The sequence below is a fragment of the Mandrillus leucophaeus genome, unplaced genomic scaffold, assembly GCF_000951045.1.
Source record: "Mandrillus leucophaeus isolate KB7577 unplaced genomic scaffold, Mleu.le_1.0 Scaffold688, whole genome shotgun sequence".
Classification (NCBI taxonomy): Eukaryota; Metazoa; Chordata; class Mammalia; order Primates; family Cercopithecidae; genus Mandrillus; species Mandrillus leucophaeus.
This window is the reverse complement of record NW_012107452.1, coordinates 1,069,755-1,091,251: the sequence shown is the minus strand read 5'-3', so window position 1 is coordinate 1,091,251 and position 21,497 is coordinate 1,069,755. Positions and strand designations below refer to the sequence as shown.

General features: G+C 37.5%; 1 protein-coding gene across 3 annotated transcripts in view; it reads right to left on the bottom strand.

Annotated features, from left to right (window-relative positions):
• The window catches only part of CDC42SE2 (CDC42 small effector 2), a 118,350-nt gene that overhangs the window by 55,750 nt on the left and 41,103 nt on the right, over nucleotides 1-21,497 (bottom strand). For 2 of the 3 annotated variants that reach the window (XM_012002438.1, XM_012002439.1), the window contains exon 2: nucleotides 14,788-14,958. The exons of the other annotated variant lie outside the window; for it this stretch is intronic. The gene's annotated coding sequence lies outside the window, so the exon portion shown is untranslated. The remainder of the gene's footprint in view (nucleotides 1-14,787; nucleotides 14,959-21,497) is intronic. 3 annotated transcript variants of the gene reach the window in all.

The following is a 21,497-nucleotide window of genomic DNA, read 5'->3' as shown; positions in this document are numbered from 1 at the left end:
TCTGGTAACTTACAGAGTTGTGAGAAGTCTGATGACATTCCAATTTTCCTTCCTTTGTGTGTGATGTATTTCCCTTCTAGAAGAGTTAAACATTTTTTTCCTTAACTCTTGGAATTCTCAAATGCCACAGAGATGTGACTTGGTTTGGTCCTTTTTCATCATTGTACTGGGTCTGAATGAGCTCTTTCAAACTGGAAAATGTTGTCCAGGAAAATAATAGTACCTATACCATGGGGCTATTGTGAAAATTAAACAAAATACTTAGTTCATAGAGTAGCTAGGACTACAGGCATGCATCACCACACCCAGCTACTTAATTTTTTTTTTTTTTTTTTTTAATTTGTAGAGGCAGGGTCTATATGTTGCCCAGGCTAGTCTCGAACTCCTGGACTCAACTGATCCTCTTGCTTTGGCTTCCCAAAGTGCTGGGATTACTGGAATTACAGGAATGAGCCACGGCGCCCACCACGGCGCCCAGCCCAGATAGTACTTTCTTGCAGGCATTGTCCTGCGCACTGTGGGATATTTAGCAGCATCCTTGGCCTCTATCCATTAGACACGAACAGTACCCCTTTTTCCACCAGTTGTGACAACCAAAAATGTCTCTAGACACTGCCAAATGTCCCTGGGGAGTGATTCCTCCAGTTGGGAACCACTGTTATGGGGAAAAATATTATTATAAAAGTGAACTGAAAAAGAAGTACATGATATCCTCTACCACAGAGAAGCCCCTTCAGATGGGAGGGATAAGGAAAAGATTCCCTAAGCCAAGAACTAATGACATTCTCCTAAAAGCAACAATCATGAACAAAAAAAACTCTAATAACCTTGTGTGGTATTAAGTTATTCTTGGTTATTCCTCCAAATTCCTCTACATTAAATTCAGGTGATCTTAGTAAGACTTGTTCGACTACAGAACAAGGCTTGGATCTTAGAACATCATAAAAAGCCTTATAGCTTCTGCTCAGATTCCAGCTACCCTAAAACCATCATGCTGGAAAGACCATGCGTACACATAGGCCCAATTGAGCTCAGCCTTCCAGCCTTCCTAGTCAAAGCACCAGACGTGTAAATAAAGCTGCTTAGAATCCTCCAGTCCTGCCCACCTATTAGTTGAATACCATTTAGTTGATAATGCTACATTTAACAGAAGAATTGCCAAGACTTGCCCAAATTCCTGACCTTCAAGATTGAGAGATATAATAGAGTAATTGCTGGTTAAGCCACGGAATTTTAAGGTAGTTTGTTATACAGTGATAGATAACTGGAGCTCTTTTTTTTTTTTTCTTTGAGATGGAGTTTCGCTCTTATTGCCCAGGCTGGAGAGCAAAGGCACAATTCTCGGCTCACTACAACCTCCGCTCCCAAGTTCAAGCGATTCTCCTGCCTGAGCCTCCCAAGTAGCTGGGATTACAGGTGCCCGATACCATGCCCAGCTGATTTTTATATTTTTAGTAGAGACGGGGTTTTGCCATGTTGGCCAGGTTGGTCTTGAACTCCTGACCTCAGGAGATCCCCCCACCTAGGCCTCCCACAATGCTGGGATTACAGGTGTGAGCCACCATGTCCAGTCTGGAACTCTTAATTTTTATGATTATTTTCATATAGTTTGTGTATATTTTGTATGCCTCTACTCTTCAATTAAAGATTTTTATGTGCTTCGAGGAAATCTTGTATAACTAATCTTTCTTGGATCAAATGAAGTCATCTAATACTTATCAAGATGAACGACTGTCACGGGCTTCTGGTGCCTTCCAACAAAATCAACCATAAGGAAGAAAAAAACAGAAGTAAATCTGGATTCCAAGAACAATAATGGCAGCAACAACAAAAAAGAATAAAAACTGCTGGTAATACCAAAAGCTGTACTTAACTTTTCTGAAAGGAAACTGGTAACCTGGAGCCAGAAGCAAAGGGAAGCAGAGGTAGGACCAGCAGAGAGATATGCTAAAAGCCCTTTAAGATTCTCCCTTTCCCTTCCCCTTGATTGCCCCTTAGCCACAGAAATTGGCAGCAACAGCCTAGATGTCTTTGTCAGCAGGATAAAATCAGGGTGGCACAAAAGCCTTAGGGAGGGAAGCTCAGGAAAACAGATACAGACTAATAAGCCATCCTCTTGGCATTCACTCTTCCTGCCCCTCTGTGCCCCCACCACAAGGGGCAGGGGAGCTACAGGGCTGGTAGTGAGTTATAATCTAAGGAGATAACCTCTTTCCAGTATCCAATATTATTTATTTATAAGAGTTTAAAAACAAATCCCAATCAGAATTTGCCTGACGCAGTAGCAGCCAACAGAAGAACTTGACAGCACTTCAGTGGTGCCAAGTGGCTAACGGACCTGGGTCCCAAGTCCTTCCTCTCCTTAAACTCACCTGGACATAAATTCCCTAACAGATATCATTAGATTAAGTGACTAATACACCCCAAGGGACACAGACAAATAGACACATCTAGAACATAAAACTATTATGAAAGAAAGATGACTCACTAAACAACTTATGCCATCTGAAGCAGCATTACTGGAATGAATGATCCAGGAATTTGTCCCTAAGAAGTCAATGGAAGATGTAAGTATATGAAGCCAAAACAAGAAACCATGAAAAAGAATCAAGTAGAAATACTAAATATGAAAAACAGACAATATCCAGACAACAGAGTTCCAGAAAGAGGGAAGGAAATGAAACATTTCTAGGGAAGAATAAACATTTCAAGAAATAATAACTCCCCAGAATTAAAGATAAAAGAACTCAAGAGTGTAAAGCCTCAAACAGCCAAATAACAGAAAAGCCCATTCCTAGAAAATTTAAGATTATCAAAGAAAAAATCTCAAAGGCTGGAAAAAAAGAACAGAGTAATATCAAAAGCAAAAGAATAAGATTAATATTAGATATCACCAAAAGTGACACTGGACACAGGATGAGGTAGTGTAAATCCACAATCCTTTATCCATAATCCTTGCAGCAGGGGTTTTTTCAGAATTCAGAAATGCTATGGTTTGAATGTATCCCCCCAAAAAACATGCATTGGAAACGAAAACCCCCAAAAGATTAATGCTGTCATCATATTTAAGACTATGTGCCCCATTTTGATGGGTTCATTATAAAAGGGCGAGTTCTATCTCCTCACTCATGCTCTCTCTCTCCCTTCTGCCTTCTGCCGCACCAACACGTTGTCCCCTTGATCTTGGACTTTCCAGCCCGCCAAACCATGAGCCAATACATTTCTGGTTCATTATAAATTACCCAGTCCGTGGTATCTTGTTACAGCAGCACAAAATAGACTAAAACAATGATTTTTCAGATTATATAAAGATAATATAGTGTGTGTATGTATATCACATAATATGTAACATCCACAACAGCATCTAAGGAACTAACCCGTAATTTAACTCATTAATATCTTGAAGCAAAATCTATAAACATTAACACTAAATGAGATGAATAAAATCCGTAAGTAGCCTCATACCAGTTTGGTTTGGGTGTTGTAGTCAAATAAATTATGAAAAACCATTTGGTTCTTTGATTTTAAAATACCAGGAAAGGGACTCTTGACCTGTATTTTAGAAGTCTTGAACTAAAATAACTTTAATCTTAGAATTTTACATCCAAAACATCCTTCCAATATGATGTGAAGACAAAAATATTTTCAACATATGAAGACTCAGACGGTCACATAAAGCCCAGTAACTACACATTTGGAAGAATACTCAAAAGAAAAAGAAATATAGGAGGTACTCCAAGAGATAAAGAAAGTACTCCAAGAGACAAAGAAAGGCCGGGCGCGGTGGCTCACGCCTGTACTCCCAGCACTTTGGGAGGCTTAGGCAGGCAGATCACAAGGTCAGGAGATCGAGACCATCCTGGCTAACATGGTGAAACCCTATGTCCACTAAAAATACAAAAAATTAGCCGGACGTGGTGGCAGGCACCTGTAGTCCCAGCTATTTGGGAGGCTGAGGCAGGAGAATGGCATGAACCCGGGAGGCAGAGCTTGCAGTGAGCCAAGATTGCGCCACTGCACTCCAGCCTGGGCGACAGAACGAGACTCCATCTCTAAAAAAAAAGAGACAAAGAAAGTAAAAGTAGTCAAATGTCTTAGTAGCCATAAAAAGTGATCTAAAACACCAGCACTATACTCACTGGGGATGGGGAGTTAGGAGATACCTTAAAAGAAGGTATGAGAATGCTGGAGTATCTGTCATATTTAGGGGAAGAAAAAGTCATTTTAAAAGTAAGAAATATACAGAAGTAAACTGAGGAATGGGTCTAAAAGGTAATCATCATAAAAACAAAAACAGAAAAAATTTCAACTTACCCAATAAAAGCAGGAATGGAGTTAGGCAAAAGGGAAAGGGATGAAAATTAAACCCAATTAGAACAGTAATTACAATAATGTAAATGAGTTGAACTTGCCAATTTAAAGACAAATTGGTATAAAAAAAATTTTATGCTAGGTTAAAAAAATGACACAGCAATATGAGAAATATTTAAGAAAGGATAAACCAAACAAATATGAGCCACAATAAAGCTAACACAGCAATCTTAACAAAATTTAATGCAGGCCAACCATGGTGTCTTATGCCTGTAAAGCACTTTGGGAGGCCAATGCAGAATGATTGAGTTCAGGAGTCCAAGACCAGCCTAGCCAACATAGGCAGACTCTGTTTCCCTAAAAAAAATAAACATAATAAATAAAAAATAAATATAACAAAATTTAAGGTAAAAAAAAAATCAAGAAGGACAAAGTGAGATATTACATATTTATAAAAACAGTAGAACAAAACCACATAATCATCATGAACACATCCACATCAAACAAAGTTTCAATATAGGTCAGAAACAACTGTAGAAAATGTAGGGAGAAAAAGCTAAAATCAACTGCAACTGGGAATATTAACACTCAACTGATCAAAAACAGTATAAGCAGATATGTTGAAGATTCAAGCAATAAAATCAGAGAATACATATTATTTGCATAAGCACACAGCATATACACAGATAGGTCATATAACAGCCCAAAAAGCATGGCCCAAAACACAAGATCAATACCATACACACTGCATTATCTTACAACAATGGGATAAAACCAGAAATTAATGACAAAAAGATGGTTTTAAAAATCTCATTTGGAAACTAAATATATTACTAACTCAGATTAAAAAGTAAAAACATTAAGAAAACTTTAAAATACTCAAGCGTCAACGGTAATGAAAATTCAAGACTACCCTCTAACTGGATCAATTTTGCTGACTTGGTCACTCCTGAACCAATTGCTGCGGCCAAAGTAATGGTATGAGCCAACAGGTCCCCAGAACCAAAACTAGGATTAGGCTGATTTGCTTAGGCCAACGGGAATCTACAAATACAATGGAAGAAGCAGGGGGTAGTGAGAGGGAAATCTGATTATCATATTAGGAAGAGGAAAGAAGAGATATATGCAACAGCAGGGAGACAACAATGCTGACAGAACTTTAACTCCAGTTCAGCCACCATTCTCAAAGGTTAATTACTGATCATATAAAATGAGATGGGATCTCAGTTTCCTTGGGTAAAAAATGAACACGATATTTAAGAGTCCCTTTAGTTCTATCAGTTGTTTCGTTCAGGCTAAAATAGAGCCTGGCACATATTATGCCATTTGGTATGAGTGCAAAGAATGAATAGGAAGTTTACCACATTCAATTTTGAGAGATTCCTAGGACTACCACTTAAAAAAAAAAAAAAAAAAAAAAAAAGCCTAATGGATGTCCAATAGATAAAGGGGAAAAGGACACAAATTTTAAAATCCACAAAGGGGAAGCTGGTAAGCTGCTTTTAAAATATTCCAAGTTTCTAATTTAAAAAGTGAAAATTAAAACAAAAAATTCAACTACCATTTCTTATCTATTCAAATATTCAATGTTGATAAAGAAGCAGAGAAACTGGCAACTGCATACACACTATAATAGCTGTGTAGATTGGTAGTGCTCTTAGAAAGTATTCAAAATTTTCAAATTTAATGCATCAGTATCACTTCTGGAAATCCAGAAGTAATCCTGACTAGTCCAAAAGAAACCTGACTAGTCCAAAAGAAAGCAAAATACCTATACACACAAAAATGTTTTCTTGCAATATTTCTTACTATAAGAGGGAAAACTCCGACACAACCTAAACACGTAACAATGAGGTAATAATTAAATTATGGTTAAACAACAGATTATGTAGGTATTGTCACAGTATTCAGAGAATATATTTAACAAATTTTATTATTTAAGGGCATCTAAAGAGTCCAGTAACTATGAGAAATTTACTTTAAAACTGATATAAGCATTTGATTTTTAAAGTTTAAAACCTAAAACCTTGTTTCTAAACTTCATCTGACAAATTTTGTACCCCATGTTTTGAAAACATCTGGACTTCACCAAGAATGGGCCAAGAACAATTACATTTTGGGTGTAATTCACAGAAATATTAACTTCCAAGAGTATCTGGGGTTTTTTATCCTAAAGAAGATAATATAGCTACTCTTATTGAGCATGCAGCTTATGAGCTTTCAGGCTTTTTAAAAAATATGTGTGGAAAAATTTCAGTATCTACTATGCCAAAGAAAGTATTGGTCTTATTTTTACTACATGGTTTATATTTTTATCTGTTTCATTAGCTCAGCTCCACATGAGACTAGTGCCTGCCCCGATTTCTGGAATGCTGCCCCAATTCTTTTCTCCTAGGCCTTGTTGCCAGGGTTGCAGCTGCACAACCAATTCTTATTAAAATGTAAGTCTTTGAAATGCAGGTCTATGGAAAGGGATATAAAGGATTTCATTATCTTTTCTCAAAACTCACAATGAGGATTAAACTCCCACCCTTCCCAAGCCATACCACTACTTGTGCCCTTCTCTACCAAGTCACACACCAAATATAAAGAAGACAGCAGCTCAGCCTTAAATATCCAAATAAAAACAGCCATGAAGGAGAGAGCTGCACAGTAATGAACCTTAAGGTCTGGCAAAAGTTATTTAAAAATGACTTCTAATACTCACGATGTAGTCATAGGCTACAGCTGGATATTCATACAGTGATGTGATTTTAGAAATAATACTTCTAAAGAATATTTGCAAGAAAAAATAGATACTCCACAATAACAATTTCAGAATAATGTCAGCAACTTCAAGTCAGAAAAACAAGAGCTGTAAGTAATTTACTCAAAATGTAAAGTACTTTATAAGCTATTAATTTTGTTGTGGAACACTCACATCCCTAAAATTTTCTTGAAAAAGCAGGAAAAAATTTAAGGACAATTTACATTCCTTTCCATTTTTTACTAGAATCTCATGTACTTTTGTCTCTGGATAAAATTCTTAACAACTTGCTCTTGAACAATTTATGATTAAATTCATCTTGTGAGAAAAGTTAACACACACTGTCAAAACCATACAGATAAAACTATTTTCAATTAAAAGTAAACAAACAGATCAAACCCTCTCATGTAAAGTAAAATGACACAGAGTTTTTTATTAAAACATATTATTTTGAATGTTCGTACACCACTGGAATCCTAACATGCAGAACCTTAGAATTTTAACTGTGTTAGGGAAAAGAATTAAGGTTAGCAAAGTTACCTGGGGTTAAGTATACATATCCTAGTCTGCTCCCTAGGTGACTCGTAGTTAAATACAAAAAAAAAAAAGAAAAAAAAAGAAAGAGATAAGAGGTACAATCCCTTGAGGATCTTATTATAAAACAGGCACTTCAAGTTACAGAAACAAAGCACATTGAGATACAATTCTAAAAAGTGGCTACTAGTTGTATTTTTTAGTAATAAAACTGAAATCATTAACTTAAATGTACTTCATAACTTCATAAGCTTTTTAAATATAGAAGAAATACATGATTAATAATACTTTAACATTAAAAATATAGATTGCGGGCCGGGCACAGTGGCTCATGCCTGTAATCCCAACACCTGAATGCCAAGGTGGAAGGATTGCTTGAGCCCAGGAGTTAGAGATGAGATTGGGCAACATAGGGAGACCCTGTCTCTATAAAAAAAAAAAAAAAAAAAAAAAGCCAGGTGTGGTGCACATGCCTGTGGTCCCAGCTACCTGGAGGGCTAATATGGGAGGATTGCTTCAGCCCAGGAGGTTGAGGGTGCAGTGAGTCATGATTGTCCACTATACTCCAGCCTGAGCAACAGAGTGAAAGCCTGTCTCAAAAAGAACAAAGAAAAAAAAATTGGGGATCACCTTACGCCCGTTAGGATGGCTACTCTGAAAGAAAACAAAACAGAACAAAACAAAAAAACCACACACAGAAAATAAATGCTGGCAAAGATGTGAAGAAACTGGAATCTTTGTGCACTGTTGGTGAGACCATAAAATGGTACAACTGCTATAGAAAACATTATGACAGGTCCTCAAAAAATTAAAAATAGAAATCCTATCTACTTCTGGGATATATCTGGAAAAACTGAAGGCAGAGCCCTGAAGACATATTTGCCCACCCACATTCATACTAGCACTATTCACAATAGCCAAGAGGTAGAAGCAACCCAAATGTCCACCAACAGAAGAACAGATAAACAAACATACAATGGAATATTATTGGGCCTTAAAAAGGAAGGGCAGTGGCACATGCCTGTACTTCCAGCTACTTAGAAGACTGATGGCAGAGTACTGCTTGAGCCCATGACTTCAAGGCCAGCCTGGGCAATAAAGCAAGATCTCATCTCTTTTAAAAATAAAAAATAAAAATAAAAAGGAAGGCAATCCTGTCATGCTATAAAATGGATGAGCCTTATGAACACTATACTAAATGAAATAAGCCAGTTACAAAAACATAAATACTGTATGATTCCACTTATATGAGGAATCTAAAGTAGTCAAATTCACAGAAACATAAAGTAGGTGGGTACTAGGGGATGGCAATAGGGAGAAATGAAAATCTGTTGTCTAATGAGCACAGAGTTTCAGTTTTGCAAAGTGAAAAAGTTCTAGAGGCTGGTTGCACAACAATGTGAACATACTTAACACTACTAAACTGTACACTCAGAAATGGATAAGATGATAAATTTTATGTGTCTTTTACCACTACCATAAAACACTTTTTCTTCTTCCAGCATGGTGGCTCATGCCTGTAATCCCAGCACTTTGGGAGACCGAGGAGGGTGGATCACGAGGTCAGGAGATCGAGACCATCCTGGTTAACATGGTGAAACTCTGTCTCTACTAAAAACACAAAAAATTTGCCGGGCACGGTGGCAGGCACCTGTAGTACCAGCTAGTCGGGAGGCTAAGGCAGGAGAATGGTAGGAACCTGGGAGGCGGAGCTTGCAGTGAGCCAAGATCGCACCACTGCACTCCAGCCTGGGCGACACAGCGAGACTCTGTATTCAAAAAAAAAAAAAAATTTCTAATGTGGACTGGGGGTGACCTCACCCTTGGAGATTCTAACGAATTGAAAAAGATGAAAATTAGGTGAATCCTTTTTTTCCTTTTACCCAGTATGACACTTGATGATTTGGTGGGGAGGGGTTGATAGAATTAAGTTTCCCACCATTATCCTACCCACCCAGTTGTCTTCCCTCAATACAGCCCCTAATGTTAGCTTCTTGCACAGCCTTTCACAGATACTTTATGAATATACCAGCATATATGTATATTCTTTTTTTAAAATATTTTTATGTAGCATCATACATCACTGGCACCTTTTTCACTTAACACTTTATCTTAGAAATCAGGCAAGATCAGTAACATTTTAAAGAGATGAGATCTATGTTACCCACGCTGGATTTGAACTCCTGAGTTCAAACAATCCTTCCCTATCAGCCTCCCAAATAACTAGGACTATCAGCATGTGCCACTACACCCAGCTAATATCAGTAACTTTTAAAAAACTGCCTCTTTTAAGTTTTAAGGGCTGCATTTTTATTTTACTGATACAGGTCGTCTTTCACAGACAGAAGTTGAGTTGTTTCTAATATTTTACTGCAAAGACTAACCCTTTATATTCACACAAGTGAGAATATGACGAACTAAACCCAAAAGCTACAGAATTTAACCATAAGATAAATTCCAAGAAGTGAAATTGATGTATTAAAGAGCATGTACATTTAAACGTTCAGTAGGCATTTTAAATTTTGGCAGATATTTTCCAATCTCCTAAAGGAATGTGCCAACTTATACTCCCTCTAATAAGGCATTAGAACACCTACATTTCTTTAAAAAAACATTTTCTAAGAAGGCTTCCCTAACTCCAAGAATATAAAGAAGAAAAAATCTATTTTCTTCCTCTGAAGATAAGGATCTGATTTTTTCTGATGGCTACCCAGCTATCATATTGCCAGAAAGAAAAAAAATAATTTTCTCCACTGATCTGATATGTGCTTTCATTATATTCTAAATTTCCATGTGAATTTGGGACTTTTTAAATTCTGTACCACTGATCTATCTACCAGAATCATAATGTCTTAATTACTATAATTTTAGAATACATTTTTTCTTTTTTTTGAGACAGAGTCTTGCTCTGTCACCCAGGCTGGAGTGCAGTGCCGTGATCTCAGCTCACTGCAACCTCCACCTCCCAGGTTCAAGTGATTCTCCTGCCTCAGCCTCCAAAGTAGCTGGGATTACAAGCATGTACCACCATGCCTGGCTAATTTTTGTATTTTTAGTAGAGATGGGGTTTTCACCATGTTGGCCAGGCTGGTCTCTAACTCCTGACCACAAATGATCCACCCGCCTCGGCCTACCAAAGTGCTGGGATTACAGGCATAAGCCACTGCTGCCCAGCCAGAATACATTTTTAATATCTGGAAGAACTAGTTCTTTTGTTTTTTATCTTATTTATTCACTTATTTTTTGAGACACAGTCTCGCTCTGTCGCCCAGGCTGGAGCGCAGTGGCACAATCTCAGCTCTATGCAACCTCCACCTTCCAGATTCAAGCTATTCTCCCGCCTCCACCTCCTGAGTAGCTGGGATTACAGGCATGTGCCACCACTCCTGGCTTAATTTTTTTTTTTCTATTTTTAGTAGAGATAGGGTTTCATTATGTTGGCCAGGATGGTCTCAAACCCCTGACCTCAAGTGATCCGCCCACCTTGGCCTCCCAAAGTGTTGGGGTTACAGGTGTTAGCCACCACGCCCAGTCTAGTTCCTTTTTTAAATGTTCATTCTTTTAAATAATTTTTCTGGATAATCTTCCTTATTTTTGTCCTTATAAATTTTAGATTCAACTAATCTTTAAAAATTCTTTTAAAAATGTTATTGGAATGCTATAGACTGGAAGAGAACAATATTTTTCAGATACTGAATTACGATGGTGAGTTTCTAAGTATTCTTTTGGGTCTTGGGTGATTCTGCTATAAGAGATCCATTTTTTGAGCAATACTGCATGTCAAAGTAAACAGTAGTGGTGCTTGGTAAGGGGCAAAGGAAGCCATTATACAGAGTGCGAGCTGTGTCTACAAGGGGACAACAGCCTAACTATATTAGGTATCAATACAAATTTATCCTTGTTGAGAAGACCAAGAAAATCTCTTCACAGAGGCAGAAACTATACTCCAAACCACTTTCTATGGCCCTAGGGTAAGAAAACAACTGCAGCTGAAGTAAGTGGTTTAGAATTCCATTCCATACAAGAACTCAAAATTAGTGGTGTACTATAGGCTTGGAAAACCAGAAGGAAGTGAGGCGCTGAGGGTGGGGGTAAAAGTCACATTGACCTTTCTCCTACCTTCCACTCCCAACTCATTCCAGCACTTTGGGAGGCTGAGGCAGGTGGATCACTTGAGGTTAGGAGTTCAAAACCAGCCTGGTCAACATGGTGAAACCCCGTCCCTACTAAACACACAAAAAAAACTTGGCCAGGCACGGTGGTGGGCACCTGTAATCTCAGCTACTCAGGAGGCTGAGGCAGGAGAATCACTTGAACCCAGCAGGCAGAGGTTGCAATGAGCTGAGATTGCGCCACTGCACTCCAGCCTGGGCAAAACTGTCTCAAAAAAAAAAAAGAAAGAAAGAAAGAAAAAGAATGCATTATCTGCCAACCTGCACATCTGTGTCAGAGGTCTCCTTGCCTAACTCACAATTCAAGTTTTAATAAGTCCCTTGAGTTCTTATTATACAGGTGCATAATTGAGGGTTGAGAAGAATGTATCAGCTAGGATGTTTTCACAAAAATATAAGAGAAAATCCAAAGCCAGTTGAATTAAACATGAAATTTGCTGGCTCATGCAACTGTAAGTTTACAGGTACAGCAGCTTCAGGGAAGGGTTGATCTGGCAGCTCAAATGGAGTAACTAGGGCATGGCTTTTCTTTGCTCTACTCATTCTGTGTTGGCTTCTTAATCAACTAGCTTTCCTTTCATGGTCAAAAGATAGCTGCCAGGAATTCAATAACTATGTTTTCAGGTTGAAATTCACAAAAACATAAGTGACTTCATCTCAGCATTCCTAACAAATATCCTCAGCATTCCTAGCAAATATCCTAAGATTCACTCTGCTTGATGTAGCTTAGGGTGCATGCCTGCCATTACTGCCTTAGACAGGAAACATGTCCCATTCCAACAAAATATATATGAAATACAGCACATTAAAGCTGACCTTAATGATTTAAATTTCCTGTATTACTAAATAATGGTACTACTGCATTTAAATTGATGGGTAAAGCACATCATACAACTTTCTCTATCTTCTTAAAAAGTTATTCTCCTGGCTGGGCATGGTGGCTCACACCTTCAATTCCCACACTTTGGGAGGTCAAGGCAGGTAGATCTCCTGAGCCCAGGAGTTCAAGACCAGCCTGGACAACATGGTAAAACCCTATCTCTACAAAAAATATAAATTGGCTGGGCATGGTGGTGCACAACTGTAGTCCCAGCTACTTGGGAGGCTGAGACAGGAGGATCACTTGAGCCCAGGAGGCAGAGGTTCCTAGCATCTTGGGCTCAAATACATAGGCAAAGAGCCAAGATCACACTCCAGCCTGGGCAACAGAGTGAGACCCTGTCTCAAAAAAAGAAGAAAAAAAGGTATTCTCCCAGATTTTCATCAGAATTCATCAAGAGGAAAAAAAAAAAAAGTGAATTCTTCCCTGAATGTAAATTTCTTTTTGAAGGATTCAAAATACACTACCAGATTACCTGGTAAAATCACAACACAGGTTTTTTATCTTTTTCCTTTTACCACAACTGAAAGTAACACCATAGATTTTCAAGAAGAAAAAGAGGTTCTTATTCCATACTTTTTCAAGATTATAATAACAAGATTTAAAAGAAAAGATAGAAGAAAACATTTATATCTAGAGCCATGCCAAAAAAAAAAAAAAAAAGTGATTTGTTTCACAGAGCTTTAAAACATAAGCAACTAGATCATCTATCCTATGGCCCAAGATCCCTCTTACTACATCACTGCCAAACTTCCCCCCACCTCCCCCAAACACTGAGTCCTAAGAACAGAGTGGGGATGCACACTTTAAGGAATCTTTCTGTGAATATGCATTCCAAAGCCAAATACAAATTATTCCTGAATTATGCTTCTTACTACTGATGTCCCCCATTCCTATAGTTATCACAGAAAATAGAAGGCAAACTATTCTGTTTTTACAATAAAGAAGAAAGTGAAATTCCATTTATTAGATTGAAAGCCAATACTCAAACATGAAGGAGAGAACCTGGTTTGGATGGTAAAGTTGGACAAAAACAAAAGGCAATATTGTCTGGAGTAGAACTAACCACTTAAACATGTGTTACATACTGGAAGTCTTAAAGAAAAAACAAATTTCACTCATAATCCTAGAGGGAAGCAGTGTGGTTAAAGAAAAGAATGTGAATTAAAAAAAAAAAAAATCTCTGTAATTATTAGATTCTATGGATTGGTTTTTCAAACACTTATCAAGTAATTCAGTTAAGCAAACATGTATTGATGACATCATTAAGAAGTATTAGAGTCAGATACAATAGGAATATAAACATACCCCTTGACTTCATAAAGCTTGTAAGGGGTTACAAAGAACATGATCAAGTAGAAATGTGTGTAACACTAAAAAACATGGCTTTGGGTAATCAAAAAAGGAAGAAATCAAATCTAAATAATTTCTATAGCAAATAACAGGAAATCTCAAGGCAAAACTGCTTAAACAATAAGACAATTCAGGTAAAGTGGCTATAGGCATGGTAAATGGAACTCTAGTTCTACTTTTCTCCAGTTCCCTTGGTTCTCCCTCCTTCACATAAGTAGCATCACCTTCAGGCTACTAAAAAGATGGCTCCAGCACTTCCACACACATCACATCCAGATAATATCAGCTCTGCGGAGAAGAGGGACCATCTGTTTTCTTCCTTTTCTCAAAAGCAAGAAAGACTTCCCCAAAAGCCTCTTGCAGATGTTCCTTTTGTCTCTCATCGGACAAAACTGTTTCTCATGTCCATTCCTAAAACAATCACTCCGAAAGAGAATGAGACCTACCACAACTAAGATTAGAATGGATGCTGGTAACTATCATGACCATCATTTCAGCGCTGGCTGAGTATTTCAAATACAGTATTTCAGGCCTTGGACTGAAGAAGAAAATAATAGAGAAAAATGCCTAGGCAAAGGTAAGGATGTGCCTAACTGGAAGAAGAAAGCCAAACTCTGAAATCAGACATTAAACATGGTGTTAGGGATAAAGAATTCCCTTAAACTGCACTGCTGTCCTCCCCTGTAATATAAAAATTAACGTCAGCAAATGCTAAGAATGTAGAAGAAATCATCCTCTTTTTATGGAAGGGTTTAGGTTATTTAATTATCAGTGGAGATAATCAGACTTACCACTCCTCATCAATGGAATAACACATTCAGCTACTTCTGGGTTAAGAACATTCCATATTATGCATACAGATGACTCTGTAGATTCACTGTCAGTAGTTATTCCTTGCAGATTTCTTCTCATTTGGGTTCCAGGTTTCACTCAAAAATTCACACACTCAAAACTGGCCCTATCTGCAAATGAAAGTATGCAATTAGGAGGCAAAAAGCTACAGAGAGCAATTCCCCCTCCCCCATCTATAATTAACTGATCCATATAAAGACTGAACTCAAACACTAGACTCACTAAGCACCATGTTTAACCTAAGCAACCTGCATTTCAACACCATAATGTGCTTATTATACATAGTTACCACACTTTTCCCACCATATACATTTATTGTTGCTTCCACAGTATATCTACCCACCGGGCAGAATCCAGCAGACAGATACCTTTGGTGGACCCACACTAGGTTGGTCTGCATGGTTAAAGGATAACTGCCTACATTTATAAATCAGGACTTTACATGAAAATCCAGATTTCAGACCTCTCTTGAAAAATCAGAATATCTAGCAATACTGGCCCCACATTCCCATATGGAAACAATCTCCTGGAGCTGATTAGCAGCTAACTAACCCTGTGGATGGGGCTTTGCAGTTCTCCACAGAAGTCGCCACTCTCCTTTACAATACAACCTGGCTCACAGTTACTTGTCTGTACCCTGCAGGCATCTGAGCTTGCAAACTCTGCTACGTATTTCTACCAGCTCCCAGAGAACATTTTATTATTGTCATAGCCAAGCATATTTTTCTGCCTGGAGGATATAATATACCATAAGGCGATAACAAACATGGACTAAGAGTCAGAAGCTGGAGTTCAAATTCTGCAAATGACTAGTTGTGTGACCTCAGGTCTGTTTTTAACCTAAGATATAGTTCATTTAAAAGCATCCAAATACACCTATAAGCCTTATCACAGTAGACAAAACATGCCGAAAATCTAACATGTCCAACCTGAACTGACAATACTAAATCCATTGCTTCCTCAGTCTTCGTCATCTCAATAAATCACACCATAATCCACATAACTTCCGCTCAAGCCACAAACATAAAGTCCTTACCACATACTCTCCCTTGTCTCCCAGAGCCATCACCAAGGCAATTGGTTCTCCCTCCAAAATACATAATTTGAACAGATTCTTAGAATTCCAGCCATAAAAACAAAGAGCAATTCATCCTTCAGAATCAATTACTTTGCTGAAATTGCCTATAAATTTAACACCTTAAATAATGGTAGCTTGAAGTGTCAAGGTTTCATATTATGAGGAATACTAGTACTTCATTAAAGGAAAAATGAATTTCATTAAAGGAAAAATGAAAAACATTGGGGATGCTGCATCTCACTCCTTGCAAGACATTGATATTACATTTTATAAACTTACACATTTCTTCAACTCTAAACTGACAGTGAACCAACAGGCTACGCTAACTCTGATAATGAAATTAGGAAAACCAAAAGACTACTATCAACAGAATAAGTAAGTTTAGGAAGGTTGCAGGATCAATACTCAAAAATCAAGATTAATACTCAAAAATCAATTCTATTTCTATAGAACAACTGTACAAAGAATAATCAGAAGCCAGGCACGGTGGCTCGTATCTACAATCCCAGCACTTTGGGAGGCCAGAATGGGAGGACTGCTTGTGGCCAGGATTTTAAGACCAGCCTGAAATACCTAGGGAGACCCTGTCTCAACAACAACAACAAAAATGTTTTAAGTTAACCAGGCATGGTGCAGCATGCCTGTAGTCATAGCTACTCAGGAGGCTGCAGTGGGAGGATTACTTGAGCCCAGGAGTTCGAGGTTACAGTGAGTTTTTGTTTTTGCCCTTGGGTTCCACCTTGGGGACCCCGGCCGGTTCTTTTTTCCAAAAAAAAAGAAAGAAAGAAAAAAAAAAGGACAATCATTTAAAAAATAATTTCATTTGTAGTATAAAAATATGAATTATGAAGAAATTATCAAATTATGTGCAAAAACAGAGAGTAATATTATGTTCCTAGATCAGTGAAGTCAATGATGTTAACATGTCAATTCTCCCCAATTTGATCAATACAGTCAATACAATTCTAATAAAAATCCCAGCTGACCTTTTTGTAGAAGAAACTGGCATGTTTATTCCAAAATCCTACAGTTTAGTCAGGCGTGGTGGTGCACACCTGTAATCCCAGCTACTTGAAAGGCTGAGGCAGGAGGATCACTTAAACCCAGGAGACAGAGGTTGCAGTGAGCCAAGATCATGTCACTGCACTACAGTCAGGGTAACAGAGTGAGACTCTGCCTCAAAATAAATAAAATAAATTAATTAAATAAAATCATATGGAAATGTCAAAGAGCTAGATCAATCAAAATGGCTTTTAAAAAGGGCAAAAATTTTGGAAGTCTTATACAACCAGAATATAAGGTTTATTATAAAGCTACAAAAACATTGTACTAGCATGTGGAGAGACTTAACAGGTTAATACAACAAGAGTGAGAGTCCAGAAATACAACTACACACATGTGGTCAACTTATTTTCCATAAGGGTACAAAGGCAATCCAGTAGAGAAAGGACAGCTTTCTCAGCAAATGAAGCTGGAACAACTGAATATTCATACTGCACGCCAAAATTAACTCAAAATCAATCACAGACCTAAAGGTAAAACCATAAAACTTCCATAAAATCTTTGTGGCCTTATCTTAGGCAAAGGTTAGTAAACTAAAACACAAAAGCATAATCCACTTAAAAAAGACAAAGTAATAATTTCATTCAAATACTAATTTCTGCTATCTGTAAGACACTATTAACAGAATGAAAGATAAGCCTCAGAAATAAAAGGCATCCAAATAGAAAAGGAAGAAGAGAGGGGCCAGGTGCGGTGGCTCACGCCTGTAATCCCAGCACTTTGGGAGGCCGAAGTGGGCAGATCACGATGTCAGGAGATCGAGACCATCCTGGCTAACATGGTGAAACCCTCTCTCCACTAAAAATACAAAAAATCAGCCAGGCGTGGTGGCGGGCACCTGTAGTCCTAGCTACTCGGGAGGCTGAGGCAGGAGAATGGTGTGAACCTGGGAGGCGGAGCTTGCAGTGAGCCGAGATCCGCACTACTGCACTCAGCCTGGGTGACAGAGCAAGGCTCCGACTTAAAAAAAAAAAAAAAAGAAAGAAAAGGAAGAAGAGAAATTGTATGTTTGCTGACGACATTATCTTATATGTAGAAAACCCTAAAGATTCCACCAAAAAACTGTTAGAACTGATAAACGAAGTAAAGTTGCAGGGTACAAAATCAACAGACAAAAATCAGTAGCATTTCTTTACACTAACAACTAATAATCTTGAAAAAAAATTAACAAATCAATTCTATTCACAAGAGCCTCCAAAGAGTATATATATTTAGGAGTAAAGTTAACCAAGGAGGTGAAAGATCTGTATGCTGAAAACTGTAAAATATTGATGAAAGAAACTGTAGACAATACAAATAAATGTAATGGTATCCCATGTTCAAGGATTGGAATCATTAATATTGTTAAAATGTCTACAGTACCCAAAGCAATTTACAGATTCAATGCAATCTCTATCAAAATTCCAAAGTTGTTTTTCACATAAATAGAAAAAAGAATCCTAAACTTCATATAAAACCACAAAAGACGTCAAACAGACAAAGCAATCTTGAGCAAAACAAAGCTGGAGGCATCACACTACCTAGCTTCAAAATCTACTACAAAGCTATAGTAATCAATACAGAATGTACTGGCATAAAAACAGAAACACTGACCAATAGAACAGGATAGAAAGCCCAGAAATAAACCTACAAATTATGGTCAACTGGCTTTCAACAAAATTACCAAAAACACACAACAGAGAAAGGACAGTCTCTTCAATACAGTAGTCTCCCCTTGTCTGTGAGGGATACGTTCCAAGACCCCCTGCGGACAGGAACCCTAGATATACTATGTTTATTCAATCTGATAAACTAGACAGCTACTAAGTGACTAATAAGCAGGCAGCATATACAGCATGGATATGCTGGACAAGTGATGATTCACTTCCCAGGCAGAACAAGGCAGGATGGCACAAGATTTCATCACACTACTCAGGATGGCACATAACTTAAAACTTAAGAATTGTTTGTTTTCTGGAATTTTCCATACACTATTTTCAGATCATGGTTGATCAAGTTTAACTCAAACTGCAGAATGCAAAACCACAGATAAGGTGAGACTACTGTAAATCATGCTGGGAAAACTGGATACCCACAAGCAAAATAATAAAATTGGACCATTAAATCACAACATATACAAAAATCAACTCAAAATGGATTAAAAACTTAAACGTAAGACCTGAAACTGTCGAACTACTAGAAGAAAACATAGGAAAATAGTTACAAGACATTGGTCTGAGCAATTTTTAGATTTTTTTTTAGATATAACCCCAAATATGACAGGCAACAAAGGCAAAAATAAACAGGACTGCATCAACTAAAAAGCTTTTGCACAGCAAAGGAAACAATTAATAGATTGAAGAGACAATCCACAGATTGAGAGAAAATGTTTAAAAATCATATATCTGATAAAGGGCTAATATCCAAATCCAAAATATACAAGGAAATCAAACTGAATAGCAAGAAAACAACTTAATCAAAAAATGGGCAAAGAACCCAACAGACACATCTCAAAAGAAGGCAGTAAACAGCTGAATCTCAGCAAATCACAAGCAGCCAAGCTTCCGTCAATCACAGGCTGCCAACTGATTAGAACATGTTCAAATAAGGCAAAAGAGGAGCTGTTAACTAATCAATCTATATACGTACTTGCTTCTCTTTTCTGTCTACACTTACTGCCCAGGTTGCACAGCACAGCTCTCTGAATCTTTTCTGGTTGAGTGCTGCCCAATTCATGTATCATTCTTCGCTCAAATAAATTCTGCTACATTTACATTGTGTAAAGTTTTTCTTTTAACATAGAGACAAAAACTGAAAGAATTCATCAACTGGTGAATGGATAAACCTGTAGTATACAATATTCTCAAAAAAAAAAAAAGAAAGAATGATTGTATACACCCATCAACATGGATAAATCTCAAAATAATTATGCTGAGTCAAAGAAGCCACAAAGAGTATATACTATATAATACATTTATACAAAATTCTAGAAAAAAGAAACTAATCTCTAGTGATCGAAAAGCAGATCAGCTAATTTCCTAGGAATGTGGGTAGGTGCGCAAAAGGAGGGCCTACAAACAGCTGAGAAGAAACTTTCGGGGCATCAGGTATTTCCAGTATCTTCAGTGTGGTTATGATTTCACAGGAATATACATATGCCAAAATTTATCATGCTGAACACTTTAAATATATGCATTCAATTTTATGTTTAAAACAATGTGATTACATATTAATAACTGGTAGCAAGCCGGGTTAAAATGAAAAGCAAGATCCTTTTAATGCATTAAATTTGAAAATTATGGCCACAATCTTTCTCTTCAGAAAATAGCTCTTCCAAAAGTATAATATCTCAATGCTAAGGATCAGAAACAGTTACTAATCACAAAGAAAGCATATGCCAAAAACAGTACTCTAACTAACCTAGCATAATATAATTTGGCATGGAAAAAAGGAAATTTGGTGGATTTCAACATTGTTAATTCAATTATAGTCCAGAGTACCTCAGTCCTCCATTACATTTGGTAGAAATTAGATTTAAAATACTGTCATTTCATTGTTGACCAAAAACATATTTTAATATAATCATTCAATGAGTGTCATCTGGATACCACTACTAAAATGGACTTCATATTCTGCTTAGAATTCGTGAAAAAGTCATGAGAACAGATCCAGTTTAACTGCTAAGTGCTGGTATGCCTTGGTGCTTTTTGTATCATATTAAATGCCACCTCTATCCCCATCTGCCTGTCATTTATACTGAAGAGACAGAGAAAAAATGAATTATTTCCTTAGCTGAATTTAACCATTAAGTTTTATTTTAGGCCAGGTGCAGTGTCTCATGCCTGTAATGCCAGCACTTTGGGAGGCCAAGGCGGGAGGATTATTTGGGTCCGGGAGTTCAAGACAAGCCTGGGCAACGTAGAGAGACCCCATCTCTACAAAAAATACAAAATTTAAAAATTAAAAATAATAATAAATTATCCTGGCATGGTGGTGAATGCCTGTGGTCCCAGCTACTTGGGAGGCTGAGGTGCAAGGACTGCTTGGGCTGGGAAGGTCAAGGTTGCAGTGAGCTGTGATCATGCCACTGCACTCCAGCATGGGCAACAGAGCAAGACTGTCCCCCCAAAAAAGAAAATTATTTTAGACAAAAGCCAAAGTGTACACTCCATCTCTATGCAGAGATTTCTAGTCTCCCAAGTTAATCATTCTCAGTTCCATCATATTATTATGAAGACAAGACTGCATTTTTAAAGAAATTAAGTTATCCATGCTACATCTAAATACTTGTAGGGCAGTCACAAAGAAAAATTATGCTTGTTTTGCATCATCCCAAATGGCACAACTCCAATGAATGAGTACAGGCTGTATGTTCTACCTATTAGTACATCTTTCTGTTGTCACTGCTACCTAAAAGTGGAATGTCCTGCCTTAGGGTATCTTTTATCAGAGGTCAGGATGTTAGGATGATGATTCAAAAGTCCTACTGACAGATGATTTAGACAAACTTTATTTAAGATTCCTTCCAAT